Genomic DNA, 10,254 nt, shown 5'->3' on the forward strand with positions numbered 1-10,254 from the left:
TTCATGGGGTATCACTGTATCACTCCAGTTCTTAATTAGGAGTGCTCTTGTATAATTATCTATCTCATAAAGGTGACTTAATCCGAATGCATCTCGCTAATTTGTATTCAATACTTTTTTGGTAAATATTTTAAATATAAGTTTCAAGGTTTATAATATAATACTATATATAGTATCACATTTATAAAAATAAAATAAAAATTATTCACTTAGGTATTCCTTAAGTATAATAAATTTCAGTTTATATTTTTAAAACTATTCATTATAGTACATTGAAATACAAAATGTATTATTACATTTATATTAAATATTATATACTCTTAGACTTTTAAATATTGCCGTTTTGATACCTTATCGTTGAAACTGTATATATATTTATACATTTACGCTTGTGTATTAATTTTGGGTTTAGCCTGTCGTGTGATTAATTACAAATATTTAGTATTTTAGAGTAGTAATAATTGCACTTAGATACATTCATGAGGAGGCTGTACTACATTGAATACCACTCTGCCCTTTTTGTCCGTGTAATCCAAATAAGACAAGGAATATACACATTGAAATCCAAATCTTTCCATAGCTTTTGCTGTAAAATAACTTGAGCACTCCGCGTACAACATTTGATGCCCCAAATCTAGTGCCAGCTCTCTAGAAATAAAAATTATAACTTTTTAAGGGTGTTCAATTGATAATTCATAGTTTAATGACCTAGTATTCGTACATACTTGTATACAATATAAAAACCAATTAAAATCTAGAGAATTGGGTTATTCGTAAATAAAAATTAATTAAAATTTAATTGTGAAAGAGCTATAATAAATCAATTGAAAAAAAAAACTTTGGAGTTAATATTTAGTAAATGAAATGTAAGTGCCAATAATTCATATCAAATATAACATGATCCAAATTTATAAGGAACTTGATTGATTTTAGGTCATTTAGATGAAATTCTCTGATTATTCTTTTGTACTTAAGCTGGAGTGATATCAAAAAGTTCATTTAATTGTACAATATTTAAAATTTTAGATACCGAGCGGAGCGATGAGTGTATTGATTTTACAATGACGTTTGTTTTTTTTTTTTTGTTTAAGTACTTTGTTTAAGTTGTTGATAAAATGAGATTTTCAATTTTAAGAGGGGTTCTGGATGAAAATTTGGATTCGGTGTGTACTTCAAAGAGATCAAAATAAAAAACTCCTGGTAAAAAAAAATAATTTTTATGTTTAACTGGATTTGACTAAACTAATTTTTTATTTTGTTATACTTAAAAAACGAGTAACTACAGATACTTACATTTTTCACCAAGTATTTATATTATCATTTTTGATGTATGGTATAATTCAAAATAATTTTTTATTTTTAAACTATTATAATAATTAAGAGTTTGAGATTTGCGTTATTTATTGACAATTGAAATTTTCGTTTAGATGAAATTGCTTATTTAAAGATAAATAATGATGTTAATTATTTTATTATGGTTTAAATACATAATTCGTGGGAACTCAAAACTTTTACATATATTATATTTATATGGATTTTACTATATACAATGACATTTTAAATTTTTTTTAACATATTATCATCTATTTATACTATGAATTTATTTTTACTGTTTTACGGTATTTACAGAGAAATGTTAATAATTTTGAGTTATATACGTTTATAAAATATAGTATAAATGTATATTATCATAATCAGTGTCGTCCTTTGGGCAGGATGAACGAGGGCATAGGACACTCACCCAGGGCCTCGCATTTATAATATATTTTAATGTTTGAAAAGTATAAAAAACGTTTTTACAACAAACTAGCTGTTCTTAGAATATTATAACAAACAAAATTGGTAATTAAATTTTGAATAGTTAATTAGTATTGATATTATTAAAATACTGTAATGGTGTGTGTTCAATTTCGTAGCAATTTAGATAATCCCTTTATAATCTTTTACATGTAAATAACGCATACATTTGTTGAATAATAAAAGAAGATTATAATTAGATCAAGTACATAGATATTTTCATAATAAGTGGATAGTATTTGAGTATATATATATATTTCGATATTACTTTGTTAGTTCAGGAGGCTTCAAATTCTAATGATCCCGGGACCTCCCAAAACCTGGGAATTGCACTTGTTATAATAATTAATTACTATATTGCTTAAGAAAATATTAATTATTAATAATGTAGGCTGACTACCGTTTCCACTCAGAATCGTTTTTCGTACCAGTATAATGATATATATTGAATTTTAAATTTAAATTTAACACATCCATAACACTGGCCCACTCGATAACTAATATATAGTACAGCCGTACTCTCTTGTCTATTTTTTTTTTTTTTTTTTTAATGTTATATAATTTTAAAAATGTGACATGGAAATTCGTACAATATAGAATAGTAAATTTCAGTATTTATTTTATGCATATTAAAACTTATGTCATATAATTATTTGTATTGAAAATCTATTAAAACTTGTATGATTAAAAATAGTTATATGGATTGATTACTATTGAATGGTACGAGTATTTAATACATTTTTGTTTAAGCTATCCAAAAATAATTGTGTTTTTGAATAAATATATTATATAAAATTATATTTAATATAGATAAGTACTTTGATTTTTTGATGAGAGCTTTGCAAACGCCTTGTTCTCTGTATGCTTCATTAACTGAAATAAGCTTTAATTCCATTATACGATCTACATCTATGTTTGGATAGTGCCCGAATAGATCAATATCTTGTCGAACTTTGTATAATAAACTTCAATGTCATCAAACCTTGAACTTGGATCAAAATGCTCGTCACCGTATTGTTGTATTAGATAATCTTCCTTGCTCATTATGCTATTGAGTGTGACACCCATAATTTCATTAGTTTCAGATACTGCCATAAATGATAACCCTCAACAGGAAAAAAAAAATTATATTTACATATTATGCTTTAATTTCTTTTAATTTAAAAACTTTCTCTAGAAATTAAATTATAATCTATAGTAAATAATATATAATATATCATAAGTGTTAAGATAATTGTCCATATTAGGTACTTGTACTTTAACGAATTTTAACTATTAATTGCAAAGAGTTTTTTTTTATTTGAAGATATATAATTTTAAACTAAATAAGCTATAGATTTTTTTTTTTTTTTTTTTTTAATAACTGAAAAAACCACATCTATTAAATTAAATGTAATAATATGGCATATGTAATAGGTTCATTTTTTATTTTTATTTAATCAGGGTTTTTTGAATTTTTTTTTTACAATGTAAATAAATAACCAGAAAAAACAATAATAAAATTAAAAAAAAAAATGGAAAGACAGGAATTGAGTTATTAACAAAATCTATTTAGTTTTAGATTCTGAATGAAGTGATGAATGTATTTTATAGTTATAATTAAATAATGAATAGTTGTTGAGACTTGATATTTTAGATTCTTTTTTTTTTTTGTATTATTAACACACATTTGAAAGTTTAAGAGCTTTAGTTATTTTTTTGTTCCATGTATTTATTTAGTAACATTTTTGTTTTAAGCAAAAAGTTTAAAAATTTCAATTAACATTCTTTATGCTATTTTTAAATAATTTTAAAAATATCAAATATACATAGACTTTATTTTACATATATTTTTATGACAATAAATATTCAAATAGATAATAACGATTTATCTTCAAACAATTTTTATTAGAATTGTATTATTCAAAGAATATAATTCGTTGGTATCTAAAATATCTAATAATTATTATTAATTAAATTACAATATTCCATACACAATCAAAGTTCAAAATATTTAAATTAATTTTAAGGTGATTAAGGTTATTTTAAAGTCATTTCTACAAAAGTTAAAAATATTTATGTTTAGTCAAAAAGCTTAAAAATATAGTACAAGGTTACTTGTAATTTGTGTTTATAGATATTTAAGAATAACAAAAATATAATAGTATTTTTTTTTTAAATTAAATTTAATCGCTTTTTACAAATGAATCAGCCAGTCACGAAAATTTGCAAATTATATTTTGTAGCGAAAAATTCTTTAAATTTAAAACTTTTAAAGCTCAATATTGAAAATGAAATATATTGTCTTATAATTTTTAGTATAATTTACAGCAGTCAGATTGCATACCGTTTCCGCTCATGAAAATTTTTCATGTGAATGATGTATAGGTTCAGCCCAAAATAGCAAAAGTAATGTATTGTACTATTATGACCAGAATTATAATTATTATTAATTTTTAATATTATTCATGTTTTTAAAAGTTGTAATTAGATACATTTTATAATTAGGCAATTGATATACATTTATATTATATTCGAGTTTTTTTTTTAAGTCATAAAAAAAATGTATATTATAATTTGAATCTTAATGAAAACTTAAAAAACTTTTTATTTATTTATTTTTTTTTATGGAAGCTCTCCAGAAAAATACTGTTCTAGTTTTGATTTCTTTATATTTTTTTAACAGATATCGTATTGCTTATGTTATAGATTTATCATACATTTTTTTCGTTATTACTTATACAACTCCAATATTTTCAATGAATTATTTCCTAATATTGCAGTGTACCTATACATATTATTATCGAATATTTATTTTACCTCTTTCATTTATTTTCTTTAAATTATTTTTAATTTGGATATCGTGAATGTTAAATTTACTATTTCGTCGAATAGTTTCTATTAAACTAATATGCTCAACGACGAATTATACTTGAAATTTATTATTCAACAGAGCGAATTTCTTGGTTTTATTTTTATATTAAATTTATACGTTTCAAAAGTTATATCTTCATGAATAAATAAAAATTTATGACCAAAATCACATAAAAAACGATATTATTTTAATCTACTTTTAGAATAATTAATTAATTTGAAATGTTAATGTTACAAATGACAAGAACCCAGCTAGGATAATAAATATATAATTAATTTAATAGCTATTAGATAAATTATAATGATTTAGCTTTTTCTTATTTTTATTTTGTTATACATATTTATTAACTTCTATATTTGATTAATATTTCCGAGACTAATAATAGCATATTATATTATTACCCAAAATTAATTTATCAACTCACCATTATCTAAAAATTTGGTGCAAAAATTTCGATATTTTATCACTGATTCTTCTTCTTTAAATAGTTCTACGCTGGCATTTAAAGGTTCGTCTCGAATAAAATGTTTTTCAATAGAATTAATGATATCTTGCCCATTAGTTTTAGTGATAGTTACAATGTTAAATGAAATTTTTGTTTTTTTCATTATGTTCACTTTCTAAAACTATCTATAAAAATGTATATTCTAAATCAATGAAAGGCTTATAATCATGAAATCGTATGCTTTTATTTTTTGTTGACGTATTATGTTTTGGAACAGTAAAAATGCTTCGATATTTAACTTTGAATATTCTACTTTTTAGTAGTAAATGGGATCTAATTGAGACTACAGAGAGATAAACTTAAAAAGTCATAGTACTTTTCAAAATAATTGAAAAAATTAGCAATAAATTGTGGAGAAAGGAATATTTATGCAAATCAGATATTGATAAAGTCGATTTTACTATTTTATTTCAACTCAAAGAAAAAGTTATCAAATTCGAATAAATGTAGATACTTGAAATGTTTGCAAAGTATTAATCTTAGCTGTTAGATAATATGATATAACATTTTTATTTTTTTAACTTTTCAATGCATGACTTTTTTTCAATAAATTTTGTTTATCTTTTTTTGAGACGTAAAATCTGAAAAAAAAATTTTAAATATTATACAAATCTTAATCAATATGAAAAAACATTTATTTTGAACATGTTGCATATTTATTATAGTTATTAATGCATGAATGACTATCTTATTTTGTGTAATCTATCAAAACTAGAATTGACTTTAAAAAGCACACTATTATTTTTATTATTATTATTATTGAAATGTAGAAAGTAAAAAATATTTTCATATCGCCTTAAAGACACAGTACCAGAAATTAGAGTAAAATTAAGTTCAACATTTCAGTAGTTTCTCATACCGGGTACATGAAAAAACAAAAGTATATATGAAAATTATTCCAAGATACTTTCTGAACTCAACCATCGATAAGTTTACAGGCTTACTAATATTTGTTTGAAGGAAATATAACTCAGTGTCATTTATAATATTTTTCATAAATTCTCTATTGAAAAATTACAAAGGCTATCTAATTTTAATAAATTATAAGATTAAGGTATTTTTGTATATAAAATCTTGATCAGGTGATATGAAATTCCATTTCCCATTGTAAGTTCGATAATTCTGAAGATTTCTTAGGAAGTAGATAGTTAGATAGTAAATATGTTAATACCTAAGTGTTCATCAAAATTTAAATCATATGAGAAAAATTTCAACGTAACTTCTCAAATCATTTTCATTTAAAATTCAGTTAACAGATAATAGCTAATCAATATTATAATCATTCAAATTATACTAAAGTATGTTCATTGAGAGAATAGTACTGCACAGAGGACGAAAACTCGTTGTTTCTCCTTTCACTACAGTACCTACGAAACGGATAATCCCACCTACTTACCACTAGTTACCTCTCGAGTGTGAATAAGGTTAAAGTGTTATGTTTCATTTTAAATTTTAGTGATTGAAATTTATAATGTTGTGTTCAACCGCATCTTTTGTAGCATTAAAATTTGTTCGATGAACAATATTCTAAATTTTTTTTAAAGTGTCAAAGAAGAATATAAATTATGGGAAATAGACAATTTATGAATAATAATGACTATACTTGTGCATTTAATATTGGAACAAGTAATATTTCAAGTGACGATAATAATAGTACGTCATTTTTATTTAATGTGTTTATGTATATTATATTTGTAAAAATGTATTTTTTAAATGGTTAATAAAAAAATGCATTGTATTTTAAATAAAAGATTATTAAATTATTATTATAGATATAATACGTAACTTATTAGCAGACACAGATGGCAATTTAATCGACTTACTACGTAAAATAAAATAAAACAATTTAGCTTTAAAGTTTATTTAGCTATGTAATTCAAAAAAAAAAAAAAAAAATCAAATATCAATCAATGTTATTGATACTGTAACAAATTTGCAATATTCTTTAAGTCTAAAATAAAAACAAAAGTACAATATATTTACGGTTGAAAACTGTATATTTTAAATGTTTGTACCTTACTAGATGTCCTGTTATTTTTTTAAATAATTATTTTAATAGCTAAATAAACGATAAATATATTTTATAATTGGACATAATATACATTATACCTATATCTAACATAATATGCGTAATATTTTCGACCAAATTTTGTGATAGAATTTTTCTCAAATAAATTTAAAAAATATAAAAATTGATAGTGAGCATGATGTATTAGTTATAATGTTATAAACAGCCCGGTAGATAGCACATTCAATTAATAAGAATTCCATATTATATATTAAAACATGGATTAAAAAATTGCAACATTGTGTATTTAAGAGTTACGTTTTTTTTTGTGGTAGTAGATGTAAATTTGATAAGATAGTAGATTCATTAAGATAGTAGATATTCACTCGTCGGGAAAAGAATTCCCGGAAAATTGAACAGTATTTGGATGGAGAGAGAATGGACAAGTGCAGCCGTGCAAGAAAAGATGAGATGAACACAACATAATAAACTAAATACATACCTAAGTAAAGAAAGATTATAAATATTAAATTAACATAACAAAAATGAGAGTAATTTTTCTTATCATATCATGTTATAATAATTGATTATATAATATTTTATTATGTAACGATTTTGCTAACAGTTATTAGTTCAAGTTGAAATTACATTATTTATGATAGGAAAATAAATAACTGAATGTATAATTATAAATATTAAATAAATTATAAAATAACCTAAGAAATAGAAACCACAGTCTCCACTCAGAATCTTTTTTCGAAGTACCTACAATAAATTTGTCCATAAAATTGAAAAATGTTACTTACGTTCAGATCCAAAGTAAACTAATGTGTAAATGTATAAATTATTATTATTATATAATATTAAATATTATTTACAATAGTTTTTTTTTTTTTTTTATGAAAATATATTGATAATAAGCAGATTTGGATTTTTAGTATTAAGTTTTACTTGATTTTTATGCTTTTATTGTTGCTGTGAATTTTTAAACAGTTAAAGACATTATGAACAATATGAACTAGATAAAGATAATAAAGATAATAGAGATATTATAGATTTGTCGTTCACGAATGAACAGGTTACGTAAGTAAACGAGTCGATCCAAATTACAAAAATAAAAAAGTCGTTTAACGTTCACTTGTTCATTTTATCTCGTTTTGGTCACACTGATTTGTTGATACGATTTTCATAAACACTTCGGTTTATTTTATTTTGTTTGTTATCAATTTAGTGATTGGGTTTGGTGATAAGTACGTAGTACTGTTGGTTTTAGAATATTTTAAATCAGAGGTTTTTTATATTTTTAAGACCACGACTTCTTATAATGTCATCAAGATTTCGAGCTACTCTTTGATTATAATAACATTAAAAAGTAGTGAAAAATTAATATGATTACAATTTGTATTAAAATAAAAATAATAAGTACTTGATAAATTCATAAAACTAACATTTGAAAATAATAAGTTTATTTAAGATAAATTTAAAAAAAATTGAATATTATATATAGGTACGTGAATATTTTTTAAATTTAATGACCTAATATTATTATTCTATTGTTGATTAAAAATTATCTCATCAATACTTGATTCTATAGATTTGGTTAAATTCAACCTGATAGCTGGTGATATATTAAGCCGATTTCTTAATTTGTCTTTAATTATAGTCATTGTCGAAAATCCAGTTTCATTTGGTCAAATCCCAAATGATTTTTATAGTTCGGACTTTTACAAACGAGATTTGGTAAATCTTAGAATTAACAACCAGTGTTGGTAATAGTCCGACATTTTTTACTAATTATAGGTATATGATATTTTTTTCCCTTGCTTTGTTATCATATATTTTAGTATTAGATTGTTACACACATTTATATTATTAATAATTATTATATATTATTCATACACATAGGAACTTTATTTAATATTTTTTAGTAGTACGTATATTAAATATTTATAATATCTAATATATTTGAATTTAGAACAAATTTATTATTAAATATTACAATTATTAAATTCATAATCTATTTATTTTTGTAGGCTTGATTACTGTGGTATCTTGAGTTACAGTAATTACATAATACATCTTTTGATCGGCACTTACATCTATTAGTAAAACATTTTTTTAAGCAGTCACACCTTATCAACCCTTGTCCATCAGTCAAAGACAGTTGTGATACTGCTTGACGAATACCAATTATATTGTCTGAATTATTGCCGATTCTAAAAAAATTTCTTCACATAAAGTGAATTGGTTTCGGGTAAAAAGTTGAGAAGGTGTTCCTGCTTTTGTACCCAGGCGATAAAAATCTCCATCAACAACTTGTAATACTAAAACTAGTAATGTACGGGAATCAACTTTACTTCTATCAACTTCTGGAATTTTAATTTTAATGGCTTGTCCAACTAATACAACTGACATTTTCTTGTTTGATATTTCTAACATCTTCTTGGTTTGTTTTTTTAGTCCAATATGTTTGTTATGTATGTTATGATTGTTTACGATGTTGATTCATTTGTTGTACCCGCGTTGATATTATATTTCCTACGTCATCAGGTACCTTGTCGATTTCAACTTCTTCATCTATTTTATCAACTTCAACTATATTTGCATTTGGTTCTGTAAGTGCTGCTTTTAAATTCTCTTCTGTTTGCAGTATTGGTAATACATTTTTTGGAATAATTGAATTAGCTAATCCCATATTCATTTTATTCCCAAACATTGCTTCGTATGGAGAATGTTTGATTCTTAAAAATTTGGTTATTATAAAATATGTATTAAATGTAATATTGAATTATTCAATTAATTGTTTTATTTTTTTTTTTAAATACCTAACTTAAAAAAAAAATTGTGCTATTTAATTAAATTAACTGTATTAATTAATCTAAATATTATAAATAATAATTATATTGAATATTATTATATACAGAGTGGTGCATTGACATTCATATGAACATACAAATAAAATAATTTAATTATTAACTTAATAAATAAATATTAAGAATATTTCTTAATTACGCATCATAACATAGGTACTAAACAATATTTGACAAACTATTAAGTAATTATAATCATGTGCATATGCTATGATTATAA

At 23.0% G+C, this 10,254-nt stretch overlaps 1 pseudogene; it reads right to left on the reverse strand.

Annotated features, from left to right (window-relative positions):
* Window positions 1-409: 409 nt before the first annotated feature.
* On the reverse strand, window positions 410-9,603 carry LOC112602493 (annotated as a pseudogene).
* Window positions 9,604-10,254: the final 651 nt, after the last annotated feature.

This window comes from Melanaphis sacchari, unplaced genomic scaffold (assembly GCF_002803265.2).
Source record: "Melanaphis sacchari strain LSU unplaced genomic scaffold, SCAv2.0 Contig8_pilon_pilon, whole genome shotgun sequence".
NCBI lineage: Eukaryota > Metazoa > Arthropoda > Insecta > Hemiptera > Aphididae > Melanaphis > Melanaphis sacchari.